Source organism: Crinia signifera, chromosome 3 (genome assembly GCF_055691185.1).
Source record: "Crinia signifera chromosome 3, ASM5569118v1, whole genome shotgun sequence".
In the NCBI taxonomy this organism is placed as follows: Eukaryota; Metazoa; Chordata; class Amphibia; order Anura; family Myobatrachidae; genus Crinia; species Crinia signifera.
The window spans coordinates 247,347,214-247,364,668 of record NC_139219.1 but is presented as its reverse complement, the minus strand read 5'-3'; positions in this window follow the sequence as shown (position 1 = coordinate 247,364,668).

Sequence of the window (17,455 nt, the reverse complement as noted above, 5' to 3'; positions counted from 1 at the left end):
CTGATATTCAGCCAACTCCAAAAACATTACGTTTTCAGAGTTTGTCTGCGAGAACAAATGCCATCTTTAGATGTCACTTTTTTTTGGAGCCCTGCTACTGCCTCCTCACTGTGGGCCTTATTCTGGTTCACTCCTTATGGTAAATCCCTTCTTAGATGGACAAAAACATGTGCACTGCAGGGGGGTAGATGTAAAATGTGCAGAGAGAGTTAGATTTGGGTGAGTTATTTTGTTTCTGTGCAGGGTAAATACTGGCTGCTTTATTTTTGCAGTGCAATATAGATCTCACTTTGAAGTAAAAACCCTCCCAAATCTAACTTTCTTTGCACACGTAACATTTGCCCCCCTGCAGTGCACATGGTTTTGTCCATCTAAGAAGGAATTTGCCAGAAGGAGTGAACCAAAATAAGGCCCTGTGTGCCCAGCAGCTGTGTGTAACTTAGGTCACACATGCAAAGAAGCTGGCCTCAGTTAGTTAATGTTGCTACTAAAGAATTACAGATATGGGCCATTAGCATGTTAGTAGCCCTGACGCTCGACGGCCGGGGGCGGGTGCACAGGAGGTGCACACTGCGCTTCCGCCCGGCTTAGCCGAGCGTCCGGCAGGTACTTCCGCCTGGCGTGGGCGCCGATGCAGGAGCTCTCCGGTCACTTCTGACGCTTGGCTGCCGGGGGCGGGTGCACAGGAGGTGCACACAGCGCTTCCGCCCAGCTTAGCCGAGCGTCCGGAGGTCACTTCCGCCCGACGGAGTGACGCCACATCCGCCCAGCGCGGACATCTACATATCAGCTCCCGGCGCTCCCCTGCAGCCGCCCAGTGGTTGCCTGGTAACAGGGGACGCCGGGAGTCGCGTGCTCGGCCACCTGAGGAAGTTAGTAGCTGGGGGCTGGTTCCGGCAGGGCCATCTCATTGGCTGTAGTATCCCTTTTAAGGGATGCTCACAGGCAATATGGCGCCGGTTATAGCTAGTTCACTCAGCTATCCTGGTCACCTTGCCTGTTCCCAGACCCTGCTTCCTAGAGTCTTGTGGTGTCAGTCCTGGTGCTTCCCAGCCTTGGTTCGCCCTGCTCCCCCTCCTGGGGTCACGTGAGTGCTCCTTTAGGAGCTTTACTCTTTATCCCCTGTTTTTGGGGCTTATTACCTGTTGTTTTCCTAGTGTTACACTTTGGCTACTCAGCCATTTCTTTGTTTGAGATTTTGTCCCTGTGTTCTTGGACCTACCCTGTTGGTCTCTGTTAGCAACAGGGTTCATTCTGTACTTCTCTTTATTTCTTATTATTAGGCAGGGAATATCTCCTGTTACGTTCCTCTGTCGTTTTGGGGAATTCTTTTGGTTTAGTATTTTATTGCATGGTGGTTATTCCCCGTGTTATCTCCTTTGTGTTTGCGACTGGGTCGCATCCCCGTCCTTGGCTTGGTGCCGGCAGTCAGGGTGTGTTATCTCAGTTAGGCCCTGTAGTTAGAGTCGCCTCTTGTGTTACCTCTGACGATCGCTGGCCACTTGTCCCAACATAAGACCTGGCTGCATCGGGGCTGGAGCGGGCATAACTCGCTCCTTCGGACGCGGCGGCCACAGGTGAACACTAGCTCTCGCAGTGGCCAGACATCTGCCAGAGGAACCCAACAGAGAGAGTGTAGGGTTCGCTGTGGCCGTCCTGACCGGCGGTCCCGGCTATGGGCTCACGCCTGACGTTCTACCAGCCACCCAGCGTAACATTTTAACCGGCCATACAGGTTATATAAATTTTCTTTTATATAGCAACCAGTCAGGCTACGTCAGAAATGAATCTCACTCCTCAGACATTTTCAGATCAAGTTCAGGGTTTGACTCAGATGGTGCGGGACTTGTCATTGAAAGTTGCTTCTCAAGAACAGAGAGTCCGATCTCCGGATCCAGGGGTGCTGGAACCAAAGGTTAATTTACCTGACCGTTTTGCCGGGGATCGTAGGGCCTTTTTTAATTTCCGCGAGAGTTGTAAATTGTATTTTCGACTTAGACCTCGGTCCTCTGGCTCAGAAACTCAGCGAGTGGGTTTAGCAATGTCGCTCCTGCAAGGAGATCCCCAAACCTGGGCCTTCGGTCTCCCGGCCGATAGTCCGGTCTTGGCAATGGTAGAGAGTTTCTTTTCGACCCTAGGCCTTCTCTATGATGATCCTGACAGAGAGGCTTCTGCGGAAACCCATCTCCGAGCCATTAAGCAGGGAAGGGACCCAGCAGAGGCTTATTGTACTGAATTCCGCCATTGGTCTAATGACTGCGGCTGGAATGACTCTGCTTTACGGAGTCAATTCCGCTGTGGGCTTTCCGATGCCATCAAAGATAGCCTAATCCAGTATCCAGTACCTACCTCTCTAGATAAACTCATGGAGTTGGCGATTCGCATTGACCGCCGCCTCCGCGAGCGAAGGTCCGAGCGAGGGGCACTGGTGCGTCCGCTTCCATTTGTTCCCCTGGTCCCGGAGGACAGCGAGGAACCCATGCAAATTGGGGCGACTCGCATCTCTTCTGAGGAAAGAGCCCGCCGGTTCAGTGCCGGCCTTTGCCTATATTGTGGAGGCAAAGGACATCTCCTCCGCAATTGTCCTGTTAGGCCAGTAAAAGCCCAGGCCAAGTGAACATGGAGAGGGTTCACTTAGGTCTTCAGCTTTTTTCCTCTCAAGATTCTTTATTAGCTCCTTGTTGTGTCTCTTTTCAAGGGAATAATTTTTCTGGTACCGCGTTTATCGACAGTGGCGCGGCAGGAAACTTCTTAGACATTTCTTTAGCCCGTAGTCTTGGGATTCCCTTTCTTCGACTCAATGGTTTTATCACCCTGCGGGGTTTAGACGGGAATGTCCTGTCCAACGGGGATATTTCTTTTCAAACTCCTTTAGTGCGGCTTACTGTAGGGTTGTGTCATTCAGAGGAAATTACGTTTTATTTGACCTCCTGCCCGAGTGTCCCCATCGTCTTGGGTCATCCTTGGTTAATCAAACATAACCCGGTCATAGATTGGAGTTCTGTAGAGATTACTCGTTGGAGTCACTTTTGCTCTGAACAATGTGTCCACATCCCGTTGGTTTTAGCTGCCATGTCTCTTTCCGAGATCCCTTCTTCTTATTTAGATTTTTCTGATGTCTTCTCAAAAGGTAAAGCAGACAATCTTCCCCCACATCGTTCTTACGACTGTGCCATCAACTTAATTCCCAATGCTCCTCTGCCTAAAGGGAGGTTGTATGCTTTGTCTATCCCCGAGACCAAGGCTATGGAAGAGTACGTCCAGGAAAGCCTTAAGAAGGGCTTCATTCGACCCTCAAAATCACCCCTTAGTGCCGGCTTCTTTTTTGTGGAGAAAAAAGATGGCTCCCTCAGGCCTTGTATTGATTTCCGTGCTCTTAACAAAATCACGGTGAAAAACACGTATCCTCTTCCTTTGATTTCGGTAATCTTTGATCAGCTAAGATCAGCCACCATTTTTACTAAAATTGATCTCAGAGGTGCGTATAATCTTATACGAATCAAGGAAGGGGACGAATGGAAGACGGCATTCACTCAATCCGGGCATTACGAGTACCTAGTAATGCCTTTCGGTCTTTCCAACGCCCCTGCCATCTTACAAGATCTTATTAATGACGTCCTCCGTGATTTTCTGGGTCAATTCGTGGTCGTATACTTGGACGACATTTTGATCTTCTCCCGGGATGTATACTTGCATAGGAACCAAGTGAAGCAAGTTCTTCAGAAGTTAAGGGAGAGCCACTTGTTTGCAAAACTGGAGAAATGCGAGTTTGAGATGTCCCAAGTATCATTCTTGGGATACATAATTTCCTCTGAGGGATTTCGGATGGATCCCAAGAAGCTACAAGCGATCGTGGATTGGTCCCGACCCACCAACTTGAAGGCTGTCCAACGATTTCTTGGTTTTGCCAACTACTATAGACGCTTTATCCATTCTTTTTCTTCTATCGTAGCGCCCTTGGTTGCCCTAACCAAGAAAGGGGCCGATCCATCCGAATGGTCTCCGCAAGTGGAGCAGGCCTTTCAGGCTCTTAAACAGGCCTTCGTCTCAGCTCCCGTCTTAAGACATCCAGACCCAGAACTCCCCTTCATAGTGGAAGTGGATGTCTCCGAAGTAGGGGCCGGAGCGGTTCTGTCCCAAAGAGATCCGGAGTCTCGAGAAGTACATCCCTGTGCATTCATGTCGAGAAAATTCTCTTCGGCGGAGACTAACTACGACGTAGGGAATAGAGAATTGCTTGCGGTCAAATGGGTCTTTGACGAATGGCGTCACTGGTTGGAAGGAGCTATTCATCAAATATTAGTTCTTACAGACCTCAAGAACTTACAATATATTGAAACAGCCAAAAGGTTCAACGCTCGGCAAGCCCGCTGGGCACTGTTCTTTACTGTTTAACTTCATTATTTCTTACGTACCCGGTTCAAAGAACAGTAGAGCAGACGCCCTTTCTCGCTGTTTTCTTCCCCAACACGAGATCAAGACTAGTAAAATTCCTATTCTGCCAGCATCCTGTATTCATGCAGGGATCAATCAGACGTTTGAGGGGTTAATTCGTCAAGCTCAAGATCAGGCTCCTGCCCAAACCCCGGCCTCTCGATTATTTGTGTCCGAATCTCTTCGACGTAGAGTATTATCGGAACTGCATGATTTGTGTTGTCTTGTCCAGTGTGCGCCCAACATAAGGTTCCTAGGTCCCGGCCCCTTGGGGTTCTGATCCCCTTATTCATTCCTTCCAGGCCATGGTCTCACCTGGCCATGGATTTCATAGTTGGGTTACCCGTGTCATCTCAGTGTCAAGTTATCTGGGTCATCATTGACAGATTTTCTAAAATGGCACACTTTGTGGCGCTGAAACAATTACCGTCCGCCAAGGAGTTGGTCGGGTTGTTCTTACAACATGTGTTCAGGCTTCATGGTTTGCCTTCCGATATTGTTTCTGATCGAGGTCCACAGTTTGTAGCAAAATTCTGGAGACTTTTTTGCTCCTCTCTCAAAATAAAGATCAGTCTTACCTCAGCTTTTCATCCGCAATCGAACGGGCAGACGGAGCGACTGAATCAATCCCTCAAGCAGTACATAAGATGTTTTGTGTCCAAACTGCAAAATGATTGGGTGAGCTTTTTGCCATTAGCAGAATTCGCGTATAATAATGCCTACCACTCTGCATCGAAAGCCTCCCCCTTTTTTGTGGTTTTTGGTTTTCATCCACGGGCCAATGCTTTAGGACCAGAAGCCCCAAGTCTTCTTTTTCTTCTGTTTCTCACCTCAGAGTTATCTGGAAAAGAACCCATGAGGCTCTCAAGGAAGCTGCCTTGAAGGAGAAAGTGTTCGCTGACAAATCCAGACGTCCTTGTCAATTAAAAGTTGGTGACTGGGTGTGGTTGTCCACCCATAATATCAAACTCCACCAACAGTCGGCGAGGTTAGGGCCAAGGTATATCGGTCCCTTTCGTATTATAAAGAGGGTTAATCCGGTGGCCTTTCGCCTTTTGCTGCCCAAATCCCTCAAGATTGCCAGCACTTTTCACGCCTCTCTGCTGAAACCGGTGTTCTTCTCACAAAGGTTTCCCTGCAGGATTAACCCTGGGTCCTCTCCGGTGGTGGTACGGGGACAGCAGGAGTTCCAGGTGGAGAAGATACTTGATTCTAAGTTTTGTAGGGGTTCTCTGCAGTTTTTAGTGCATTGGAGAGGCTTTGGTCCTGAAGAAAGGTCGTGGGTTCCCGAGAAGGATTTGCATGCCCCCAATCTTAAAAGGCTATTCTTTCGGGAATTTCCGTACAAACCCGGTGGTAGGGGTTTGTTGACCCCTCCTCAAGGGGGGGGGGTACTGTTAGTAGCCCTGATGCTTGGCGGCCAGGGGCGGGTGCACAGGAGGTGCACACGGCGCTTCCGCCCGGCTTAGCCGAGCGTCCGGCGGGTACTTCTGCCCGGCGTGGGCGCCGATGCAGGGGCTCTCCGGTCACTTCTGACCCTCGGCGGCCGGGGGCGGGTGCACAGGAGGTTCACACAGCGCTTCCGCCCGGCTCAGCCAAGCATCCGGAGGTCACTTCTGCCCGGCGGAGTGACGTCACATCCGCCCAGCGCGGACATCTACATATCAGCTCCCGGCGCTCCCCTGCAGCCGCCCAGTGGTTGCCTGGTAACAGGGGATGCCGGGAGTCGCGCGCTCGGCCACCTGAGGAAGTTAGTAGCCGGGGGCTGGTTCCGGCAGGGCCATATCATTGGCTGTAGTATCCCTTTTAAGGGATGCTCACAGGCAATATGGCGCCGGTTATAGCTAGTTCACTTTAGCTATCCTGGTCGCCTTGCCTGTTCCCAGACCCTGCTTCCTAGAGTCTTGTGGTGTCAGTCCTGGTGCTTCCCAGCCTTGGTTCGCCCTGCTCCCCCTCCTGGGGTCACGTGAGTGCTCCTTTAGGCGCTTTACTCTTTATCCCCTGTTTTTGGGGCTTATTACCTGTTGTTTTCCTAGTGTTACACTTTGGCTACTCAGCCATTTCTTTGTTTGAGATTTGGTCCCTGTGTTCTTGGACCTACCCTGTTGGTCTCTGTTAGCAACAGGGTTCATTCTGTACTTCTCTTTATTTCTTATTATTAGGCAGGGAATATCTCCTGTTACGTTCCTCTGTCGTTTTGGGGAATTCTTTTGGTTTAGTATTTTATTGCATGGTGGTTATTCCCCGTGTTATCTCCTTTGTGTTTGCGACTGGGTCGCATCCCCGTCCTTGGCTTGGTGCCGGCAGTCAGGGTGTGTTATCTCAGTTAGGCCCTGTAGTTAGAGTTGCCTCTTGTGTTACCTCTGACGATCGCTGGCCACTTGTCCCAACATAAGACCTGGCTGCATCGGGGCTGGAGCGGGCATAACTCGCTCCTTCGGACGCGGCGGCCACAGGTGAACACTAGCTCTCGCAGTGGCCAGACATCTGCCAGAGGAACCCAACAGAGAGAGTGTAGGGTTCGCTGTGGCCATCCTGACCGGCGGTCCCGGCTACGGGCTCACGCCTGACATTCTACCGGCCACCCAGCGTAACATAGCATATATGAACACCCAGTGTTTCATGGGCGATCCCATGAAAACACTGGGCATACACATGCTAATACGTTTGTGATGCACATGTGGACAGCTGACATAAATGGATGTCACCTGCCCGCCCTATTCCCTGGAATTATACACGCATACTGTATGTACGAGTGGTCTGGACCACACTTACATATGTGTGCACCTTCGCCATCGGCGACTATCGAAAGATGGGGGAGGTTCCCACTGGCATGCAAATGGATGTTTATGTAAAACATCCATTTGCATGCAAGGTAAACAAACACGACGTGCGAAGGGGGTGCGCATACCCCCTTTCGCAGGGCGGGTTCTGGATGACTCGGGTCAACCAGAATAAGGGCCAATGGGCGGCATTTGAGTTGAAAGCAGCTCATACGTTAAAAGTTAAAAGTCATACGTTCAGCTCACAATCGCACAGTAAAAAACATTTTTTGTATGCTTGCTAAAAAAATATTTTTCTTGCAAGTGAAAGAAATAATATTAGCAAAGCCATTTTTTCCATTCAATGTGATTTATTTTGTCCTTGTAAAATAAAACATGTGTTTGCAAATGTTTTGGACAGCATTGGAAACAGATGGCTCCACAAACTGAATTTTTTTGCATAAAGAATTACAATAATGTACACAGGGAACCCATTGCTTCATTCTATTCTTTCATATAAAATATATTCCATACAGTATAATTGTGTTTTTTTTTTGTCCAGAACACCTATCTAAGTAACATACTTGGCATGAGCCACAAACAAATTGAATTCCACAAATATACACACATTTTGGGGCATGTGAAACAGTGTCCGAGTTCAAGCAAACACCATTGCAATGTTAAGAATATATACAAAGTTTACCGCCTCTAGTTTTACTAGCAATACAGTATATACAATACAGTACAGTATATGTGAGGATATTGACAATCTTTATTTGTGCTTTGTAAATTCTATATTTTATGTTAGAATAACTACAAATCTGGATTGTTAAGACTATATTTTTGTACCCACTAATGGCAGCTGTTATTGCTTGCTCATTTTAGTACTGTGTTATCTGACGTTGCAACATACTGTAGGTAATGTCACAGATTAGCCAATGGACTACTACTATGAGTTAGTATGGGTTGTGTTAAGACAAGGAGTCTATACAGGTCTCTTATTAAAAGTTTGACTTGGAATTAAATACAGAGGCCGCCACGCTCCTTGTGGCCGTGCCAATCACCACATGCGACTCCCGTGGCAATTGGGACGATCTGCATGTTTTTATTTCGCTCCTACAGCTCCTAGAAATGCATCAAGTGACTATATCACAGCATGGCCATCCAGCGCCACAGGTGTAAATTTTACAAGGCAAACTGGAGCGAGCACTGGCGATCCGGCAATGACGGATTATTATTATTATAATGCTAATGGCATTAGAAATGGCGTATAGATCATAAACTCAATGGAGTCAGACTTTGAGTGACACAAAGCGTTCATTCGAGGGTGGAAATCTGCCATTTTCTGAAAGTGTCAAAAAAAACTCAGGTGTGCGCAGACACTTTTGAGGAGACCACTTCCACCCTGTCTCAGTTGCAGATTAGTGGAAGTCTCACACCTATTGACATTTGTGCAAATGGCAAAAAAACTGTTCAATGTTTCAATAGTTGTGAATGGATTTGCGAGTGGATTGTGATTAGCGATCTACTCGCGATTCCAACACAATTTAGCAAGGGGCGCTTTCTGTTTCTGTATGGTTGGTGGCATTCTCCTCGCAGTCCAGTGTGAATTCTCACATTGGTAGTCAGGACTGAATTAGACCCAATCCTACAATTTACTGTATTTATCTGTTTCTATTTTCCATTGTTTTAGATCTACTCAGATCAGCGATTTCCTTAAATAAGCAGATTGAAATGCACTTTTATTTTGATAATTTGTTAGAAAACTACGGTATTTTTTTTGCATTTATAATGGGGAGCTGAAATTCATTTGATGAAGCTGCAAGGTTTGTCCAAAATTAAATTTCGGCCTCCTCTGAAATAAAGTAGGTTTTTTTCTGTGCATAGATTATTCAAGTAAAGTCATGGGATCTAATTTATGAACCTGGGCTTTAGCCCAAACCAAGGGATACAAAAACTGCACAGGCACACATTCTTCTGAATAAATATTGTTCTTTGATAATATATAATATCATACGAGCTCTCATAGATTAGGTGCTAGCTCACTATTTATTTTTAATAGGTATAATATCTTATTTTTATTGCATACAAGAATATGCAATTCTGGTTTTACTTGAAAAGATAACACAATAGCATCAGAGGCATTTCCTGACACTTCCACTGAATCTTCCTACATTGCGTCAGCCATGGGATGATAAGACAAGCAGGGAATTTATCTTCTTAAAGCCATTTGCTTATATTTCAAGCGCACAGTTGAAACAAAAGGGTTTTTTTTTAAAACAAAATGTGTAGAAACCATTTTATAAACTAGACATTTAATAGATCATATACTGTAGCTGGAGAAACATAACCCATTCTCCTTCTGCCATTTTATTGGAGGCCAGAGACTATTAAGAATTGTTACAGGCAGTGGTGGCTCATACCTTACAGTAGGAGGGGGGGGGGGGGCTGCTGTTGGCCACGATGCAGGTATTCCCCCCTGCCATAACCGCTGCTCCTCCGGTTCCCCGCCGTAGGCGCAGCATTCCCGGCACCTGCACCAGTCCCGGCACTGCAACTGTAACAGGCGCCGGGACTGGTGCATGTGGAGTACAAACCTCTGTACTGCGCAGGCGGCAAGCCTCTGTGGGCTGCGTCGGCAGCAGCCCATAGAAGTGATATCATGGTCCCGGCGTATAACACAGATGAAAGGCACTAAGACCGGATTTTATGGGCTGCCGCTTATCATCTCATAGAGAGGTGTACCGGAGTGGGAGGGAACACCTCCCAATGGGACTGCCTAGGTGACTGGCAAGTCAGACTTCCAATAGTAAGTCACTGTCTATCACAGTGAAGCCAGTGCAGTCTCACAGACTGCATCTGGCTTCACTACATTGGCGGATTTTACCTTGGGGGCTGCAGCCCATAATTAAAAAACGACACTGGTTACAGTTTTATACATATGGAATGCTTTGCTATCAATGCCCGGATCTCAAATGTTCTCCCACCTCTTGGCCACTTTTTTTTGCACCCATCACTGTAAGATGCCAAGACCTTCAACCTCCCTGATTTGGGGAAGTCCCAGTGATGGGCCTCATTAAAAATCCCATAATGCATGTCACTGGGATTCCCTTAGAGGTCAGCATACGAGCCAGTTATGCGGTTCCTCTAGTACGAGGGTACGGGCCTGCATTTTTTATTTTTTAACCCTGGATTCTATGCTGCAGAAGTGGACTGATCCAGTGTGGGAATCAGGCATGGTGAGTATGTGTGAATGATTGTGTATTTGCGTGAGTGCATTTACAGTATGTGAATAAAGTTGTACTATTTTGTGTGTGTGTCTGCATGTATTTGTGTGTACCCCCAGTGGGCCCATCAATGCTCCACATGCTGGGACTTGTGGTTCTTCAAGACTCAGCATGCAGGGCGGCTTGCTGGGACTTGTAGTATAACCCACTGCATAACCCAATGTATTTTGGAATTCTACTTTTTACACAAAAAGCATCAGTCCACCACCCGGACAGCTAGGGCTTTAGCCCTGGAAGGGTTAAGCCTGGGGGGATCCCTTGGTACTTATATGTTAGTTGGGCGCCCACTAAGCTATTTGCTTAGGTTTACGCGGCCCCTCGCGGGGCTCGCCACACTATATAAAAACTACTCCACGTGGACAGGGATAGTGGGGGTATGAGCGCACTAACTATAGTGGGAGCCTAACTAACATATAAGTACCGATCCCTTTATTTGGGGGATCCCCACTCCCTTATAACCCTGTCCAGGGCTGACCAGGGTGAGAATGGTACGGTTGGAGGACCTTATATAAAAAGTGTTCCCCGACTGCTGGCTGTTGAAGCCCAGTGTTGGTTCCAAAATATGTGGGACTCCTACTCTTTTTGTCCCCCATACTGTACCCATCACCCCCACTGCATCAGACCACACACCCCCATACAGTTGATCAAAGTGGGCAGTCCATGAGGGTTCAATGATCCAATTGGCACTGAATTGTTTCTTCATTGAACCAACCACTCCCTCAAAGTTTCAATTCTGCATCATGTTTCCTTGCAATGCTACCCCACACCCACTGTATGGGTGTTTCAAAGAGAGGGCAGCCAGATGTTGGCATCTATGGTTCCTATCTTATATCATGGCATGGCTGGAGGACCAGAAGAAAAGGGAATGGGTCAGATCACATATAGGGTCAGCACTCCCATACACTGTTTATTGTGCTAATGTACTGCTAAAGACAAGGATTACTGTATTATATTAGAAGAGTAAGAAATGGAAATATTATAATGTATTAGCTGTAATCAGTGTTATGCAGATGAATGAATATTTGTAGAACAATGGTTGGAAAATTGCATACAATTAGCTATAAAGGCCATTTAGTTTTTCTATTTTAATCTTCTTCATGTTTGATTATGTATTTCTATGAAACATGAAAGCTGATTTAACAGGAAGCAAAACATATTTTAAAGATTACTCTGATAATGCTAATATGCCCTATAAAATTGAGGCCAGCTGGGAAATTGAATGGGTGGCAAGTGGAACCAAGTCGTATTAAGTTGGCATGATACCAGTCACTGGCATGGCATAACTAACAGTTGTAGCATCTGGGAAGCGGTTGATAAGAAAATCCTAATAAATGTTATGCCATTTCTTTCCATAAATGAAATATATAATGTGTTAATATGTAGCATGCAAATGACATTTTAGCATTTCTTTCTTGTTTGAAAAAAAAATAGTTAAAGTGAATAATTGCCTGGAAAATACACAAAAAAACAGTCTTTCCATCTTCACAATGACCATTTTCGTGTTAGATGATGCCACTTATATCCACAACTGAATATTATGATACCGCCTAAATAAATCTGTCATACAGTACTTTACATTTGTATCCAAGTCAAAATGGTATATCATTAATGGGTGCAGGGTGTGTGGTGCACATGGAACCCTGGATCCAATACCAGGAAAATGCTATGGCGGCTGTAGTCCCTGTGATTTGACCAATAAAGAAGTCTCTGTAACAAGGTGTTCAAGAGAAATCTCCCTGCAACAAAGTACAGCATTTATTTGGACCTGTGCATGTGCGTTAGAGAATTCCCCTGCAACATAGGGTATCTTGAGACTTGCGCATTTGCAGGAGACTCTGGAACAAACACTGCACTGCCAGAGAAGAGGGGGGCGCCCAGAGTCTGCACATGGGCAATCTCCTCACCTCTTTTACTGATGCCCCTGATTATGGGGCATAAAAAAATCAACTTTTGTGGAGAGAGGTGTCTCTTTATTGTAGAAGCATTAGGGTAGTGCCCCTCAAATTGTTGCTATGAGGCCCAGAATCTCAGGGCCATTCAAGGGAAGAAATGTAAACAAGAAAAAGCCAAAACCACCACTCCTGTGGTTGTGTGCCATCTCTCCACTTGCTTCCCTACAGTGACTTGAAGTCAGCACTCATATCTCCAGCCCAATCAGAATGTTGATAGCCATTTACAGTCTGGCTACAGGCTGGTAGAGAAAGCTGGTCCCTGATTGATGGATAGCACCAGGCAGCATTCTCTACCACCTCCCAAGAAGCTCAGGAGGCAAATGTCCACAACCCAATCCATCCCAACTCAAAGGTAACTAGAATTGGAGCCCTTAGGCTGTTGGCTATTGAGCCCGTACATTAAGATGGCCCTTTACAAATTTCTAGTTAATTCAGCAATAGTGAGTAGAAGCAGCTACAAAAGAGTATTCATGTGGGGCAAATAGCCATTGAGACATCAGGTGAGTCATACTGTAATAATGAATGGGCGTGTCCACATTTGGCAGATGTAACTAATACCCCACTAAAAAAATATGTAAATACCCAGCTGCATGTCTCAGCATTTGTTGATGTACAGTAAATGGCTGATGTCTGAAAGCAGGGTACACTGTCAAATTATCTCATTCTACATGTTAGACCCAGGGCTGATTTTACAGTAGAGATGTTCCAAAAGCAAATATCAAGCAAAATTCCCCTACAAAATTGAACTGTATATGAAAATGCACACACAATAAAAAAGAAAAATTAAAAACATTTGCTGAAAATTGCATAAAGAGAACCAGTAATGTGAAGAGGTATAAATATACATAATGCAACACAGTTTATAATACAGTACATGCAGAACAGAGATAAGCCACTTGTGCAGTTAATACTAGAGAGAAGTTTAAATAAATAAAATGTACATAAATGTAACAAAATGCTAACTAAATAAAAAAGTAGGTATAATTTAAACTGTAAACCTTCAGATTAATATTATGCCATTTTTACATAACTAATCATTTTGAACAATTAATACTTCCCTGCATGATTAATACTTCTCTGCAGTTTAAAACTTCTCTAATTTATTAATAATCTACCTTCACATTCAATTAGAATTAAAAAAAAAATACAGTTATCTTTATACAGTAATTACTTATCCAATACATAAAACATCTGCAAATCACTGGTTATTTACTCTCTGCATACTGTATATCAGAAAAAAACAGTAAAGGGCCTAATTGTCATCATTTAACAACTATGTGGATATAAGCATTTCATCATGTTCTAAGTAAATGGCCTTTTCACTATCAGGAGCTGAATAGGGACAACTAATGTATAGCAAACTCCAAAATCTTTATTTGTTCTCAGTGTCCTACTCCTTCAGTGGGAAGGAGATTTGGGGTTGCGAAGAGTTATCTCAGAATATGCGAAAGTCACCTCCTCACTGTGTGACCTTAGACTGTGTCCATGTGTGACCCCAGGTCACAGAAGTGGCAAGTATTATGGAAACTTAAGTAGCAGGGCTACTATTTACAGGGAAGTAGCTTTTCGGAGCAGCAGTCCCCACACCTAAGCAATGCTGAATTCATACGGTTATTAAATATCCTCCACCAAAACTAGTGCCCACCAATGGTGAGAACTACAGCACTGTAGATCCAAAACACAATAAATATTACATGCTATGTTGATGGTGGCTACGTCTGCACATAAAGAACCATCTGTCTGGAGCGATTCTGTGAATTAATAGAAATAGCTCTGGAATCCCTTTACCGTCCATTTGGTCCTCTTTTGGACATTGTCTCTCTTTTTCCCTGATTACAATCTGCCCTTCCCGGTGAGTTTAAGTACTTAATAGTTAGGGCTATATTTCTGTATGTTGTTACATAGGTTTGTTTCATGTATAAATTTGTCAAAAGTAGGATAAAAAGAATTTCAGCTACTAGTGGCTGACTTACACACAAAAAAAACATAATCAACACCCTCATCCACCTTGTATTTATGTCCTCTTTACCATCTTTAATTATACTGCTCCCCACACGGGTAGATGTTTTAGAAATGGCAAAGAGGTCTCTCTACCTAGAAAGTGTAAGAAATGTCAGACTCACACATAGCTAAAGTGGACATCCATAGACTCTACTCAGGAATATGTGTATGCTAAACATCCACTCGCATGCGAGCAGGTGAAATTGGGGTGCAGGCATTCGTGCTGGTGGCAGGCAGCGCTAAATTGACTCCCAAAGCTGTGAATTTTGACAGCGCTCTTCTTCACATTGCTCTCAAGTATCATTTTTCCAAGTCACAGCATACAAAGTCTTCGCAGCGTTCTTCAGCCTTGTTTTCCAAATCACAGTTTGCAAAGTCTTTCCAGTGTTCTTCATCATTGTATTTCAAGCCACAAAACTGCAAGTCTTCAGTCTAACTCATCCTTGTCTTCATTCACAGTTTACCATCCTACAATACCTATTAGCCCTGTCGCAGTCCTGGTTCCTAATTCTCCTCTACTGTATTTCACAAGAGACTTTAATCATTTAGTTCTGTGCTATATTATTTCAAGTGTTACTGTATTGTGAGAATTCTTCATTAAATCTTCAAAACCTCATTGAGCACTCCTCAGTCTTCATCCAGACTTCTCCAGTTCCTCTTACATGAAAAATCATTACATACAGCCACCAAGCTTCCACCTTACTCCCACCACCACATCCTCAGCTCCTCCTCACATGCCAGTTCCACAAAACAAGTCTAGCATGATACCAAGCTGATAAAAGAAGTCATAGACTTTTCTTGGCAATCCCCCTTTGATACCATTGCTGTCCTCATTGCTGATGTCTTAGACTTCGAGAGTTTTGGACTGTGCCCTCATTGTTATCATGGACAGTAGTGAGGGCACGTGGAGTACTCTTCTGTTAAGAAAATAGGACGAAAAGCTTCTGGGGGTGACCTGCTGATGCGATCCCATCCACCCGCAGTGTCTGCCAGCACGAGCGGTGAAGGAGAACCTCTGGAACATTTCAGTTCAGTGAAAATAACATCAGCGCACAGCACACACTGTACAGTATATACATAAATACATATACATTCTGTACACCATATGCACACACCTGTCGCCACTAGATGATGAGTAAGTGGCACTGCATGTTTATAATGAAAGTACGAGGAAAATAGTCAACAGGTTCACAACATGATAGACACAAGGAAACTGAGCTGCTAAAGACTTCATCTGTAATGTTGTGAATACCAGGTCAGGCCAAAGGAGCTATCATGAGGAGAAGCCACAAATCTTCATGAAGTACTGTACATCTGCAGTCAGGGGCGGATTGGGATGGAAAACAAGCCCAACACAGATGCCAACACAAACATGCCGACACAGAGATGCTGACATACACACAGGTGCTGACAGACACACACACACACAGAAGCTGACACAGATGCTGACACACAAACAGATGCACACACATATGTGCTGACAAATGCAAACAGACGATGAAACACTGACACACAAAGACACCTACACAAATACCAACAAACACATCCTGACACATGCAGGCACTGACACACACAGATGCTGACACATGCAAACAGATGCTGACAAACACACGGACTGCAGTCTGGTTGACACTCTCCTATATTGGGACTACTGGATTTTGTAGCCAATTCTGGATCACACATAGTGATCGGCCACATGTGAAAACCCCGACTGGGAATGGCCACAGCGAGTTACTCACTCACAGGGCTGTTCACAGCGGGGTGCAAGGGATGGGGGCGACACTGGACCATGGGAATGCCCATTGTTTTATGGGCATCCCCATGAAAATGCTGGCAGTTCTTATGGGTATGCGGACGTGCCGATGCCTGACAGGGGCAGGCAGAACCCTGATTTCTCCTGCAAAGGCAGCACGTGAGGGAATGAGTCTTTGGTACACATCCCCTAACAGGATTGCAAGAGGGAACGGCGGCAGAGGGGGGGGGGTGATTTTGGACGAGGTGCAGGGCAGGCTCTCTGGCACTCGGTAAGCTGTGATCTGGTTGACTTGGTAAACTGCAAAGAATAAGGCCCATGGTGCAATACTAATTACTTAGAAATACTAATAGATTATTTTTATTTGTTATCACAATTTTTAGAAGAATGGTATTGCTACATTTGTATGTATGTAATTAATATGTCTGGGCAAGGTCTCCCATGTTTGTGCAGGCCCATATTACCACTTGAGATCCTTAACTCGCAATATTTAATCTCCTATAATTATGACACCTAATGTAATCTCATTAATAGGATGAGTGGGAATACTTCCCATCAGTGAATATTTTAGATTTTATAGCCAGAGAAGACTTCGGGACACAAGTGTCTTGGATTTTCATATCAGTATAACGAGAGCTGTAATTTGTGCTTACGTTCCTACTATTACTTTTTTATTTCTCACTTTTATTTAGTTGAATAAGGAGGATTAGTAATGAAAGTTACTTTTTTTTACTCCATTAACAACTCCCAAGATTCCCAAGCTGATATTTCTCAACGTATTTCAGCTTGTGAAGAAAATTGAAGACAGATCTGAAAAGACGTGTTTTGCTTTTTATCCTGCACAAATATGTAGGAAAGGCCAAAACTAAGCAGCATGCCACATAAATAGAATATTTGATCCTGTAGTGTACTGAACCCTTAACAGGACACACATATCTCAAATAATTTGTGTTACATTAACCCCTTTACGACATATGACGTATATATACGTCATATGTCCGTTGCGGGGGAATCAAGCCAGCTCACGGAGTGAGCTGGCTTGAAAGAGAGCAGGTAATGGCTGTATATTACAGCCAGGTCCCTGCTCTCACGGCCACGAGCGGCGAGTTCGCCGATCGTGGCCGTTTAACCCTTTAAGCACCGCGGGCAAAGCGCCCGCAGTGCTTAAATAGCTGATCGGAGGGGGGGCGCCCCCCTCCGGCGCCGATCGGGGCCCCCCGCAGCGAGATCGGAGGGTGCCGATCGGTTGCCATGGTAGCCAGGGGT